Source organism: Nicotiana attenuata, unplaced genomic scaffold (assembly GCF_001879085.1).
Source record: "Nicotiana attenuata strain UT unplaced genomic scaffold, NIATTr2, whole genome shotgun sequence".
Lineage (NCBI taxonomy): Eukaryota > Viridiplantae > Streptophyta > Magnoliopsida > Solanales > Solanaceae > Nicotiana > Nicotiana attenuata.
In genome coordinates, this window is record NW_017672572.1 from 93,297 (window position 1) to 95,200 (window position 1,904).

Below are 1,904 nucleotides of genomic sequence, written 5' to 3' on the forward strand. Positions count from 1 at the left end.
TTCTTCAAACTCCTCCTCTTCATCGTTGTACTCTGACCCCTCCCCTGGATCTTCTTCCGGCTCTATGCTAGACTCTATTAGGATGCATTCCATTACCCGATCATCGTCTTTAGCAGGTGGCAACATGTGATCGATGGATCCTGGGACCACTTGACGATGCATCGAAGTAGTCACAAGGTAATTTGGCAGGATCTCATGGTAAATTTGGTTAGCCAGGCTTTACCCTCTATGCTTGGCCAGGACAACTCGTCTTCCTCGTTGATCCAGACATAATACTCTAGAGTGCACCACGAGTTTTGACCCATTGGCATTGTGACCAGGTGTCACGACCCAAAATTCCCACCGTCGGGATCGTGATGGCACCTAACATTTCACTTGCTATGCAAGCCAATGTTAGAACAATTTATCCATTTTTCAATAGTATAAAATAAATAATGAGAAAGAACTGAAATGACTGTAACAATCCAAAGTAAATTGCGGACGCCAAAACAGCTAAAATATCTTATACAACCCTGGACCCGGTGTCACAAGTGCACGAGCCACTAGAATAATACAGACAATGGTCTGAATGAAACATAAAGCTGTCTGAAGAAAAAATAAACAGCTAAATAAAAGGAAATAGGAATCTAGGAGCTGCGGATGCTGAGCAGCTGTACCTAAGTGTCCACAAACTGGCCAATCCGAGCATGTGAATAATCGCTGCTGGGACCGACTCCAAAATCTTCAAAAGAAGTGCAGAGTTTAGTATGAGTACAACCGACCCCATGTATTATGTAAGTGCCGAGCCTAACCTCGATGAAGTGGTGGCAAGGCTAAGGCAAGTTACTTACACTACAACTTGTACGCAGATATAAAAAACAGGAGAAAGAAATACAGGATGAAATAAGACAGTTAACTGAAGAAAATAGCTAAATCCTCAAAGGAAACCCGTAACGATCAGAATTACTCCTTAAAGTTCCGTATGAAAAATACCGAGAACCAATAGATTGCAGAGAAATAGAAGCACATAGGTTGTTGCGGCGCACAACTCTATCTCACCGTACAACACAATCCTCCCTTATTCCATTGTAATAATATCACAATCATAACAAATAATATATATGTCACGGCGTGCAACTCGATCCCACCATATAAAAAAATTAGTATCATAATTCACTCTTATTTCACCGTATCTATCCACCCTTATTTCACCTGTTGCTGCGTGCAACCCGATCCCACCATATCTGTACAAATTCACCCTTATTCAAACATATCAATCCACCCTTATTTCACCAGTGTCGGCGTGCAACCCTATCCCATTATATTAGTACAAAATATTCAACGAGCACAGTCAAATAAATAACTCAAATCACAAGAACCTCTATGATCGATTAATACAAACCTGAATCATAAAGGAAACTTTGTACAACATGGAAATTCACATATGTAATACTACACAACAGGATATGTTCAGTAAATGACAAGTAAAAGGATCAAGTAAGTCAATTAAGGCAAATAGTAGCGAGTCATGAAAGCACAAAAAGGATCTAACTATATTAATAAGAAAAACAATGACTGACATGTAACAAATAAGCATGGAAGGCATTTAAAGCATATAATAGTTAAGACAGTGAAAGAGATTATTAAGGAAAATCAGAAAATCGGGAAACAAGTAATACGGCGGCGTATAAGCACTAGTCACCTTGCATATACACTGCAACACATGAAATTCACATAGCACATAGTCCGAAGGTTCCTAGTTCCCTCAAATTAAGGTTAAACTCAACGCTTACCTCACTCTGCAGTCAATTCAGAGCTCTACCGGGGCCTTTCCCCTAGAATCTACCTCCAAACCACTCGTATCTAACAATAATTGACTCAATAATATCAAATATTGTTAAAGGAATTAATTACAACGCATAAAT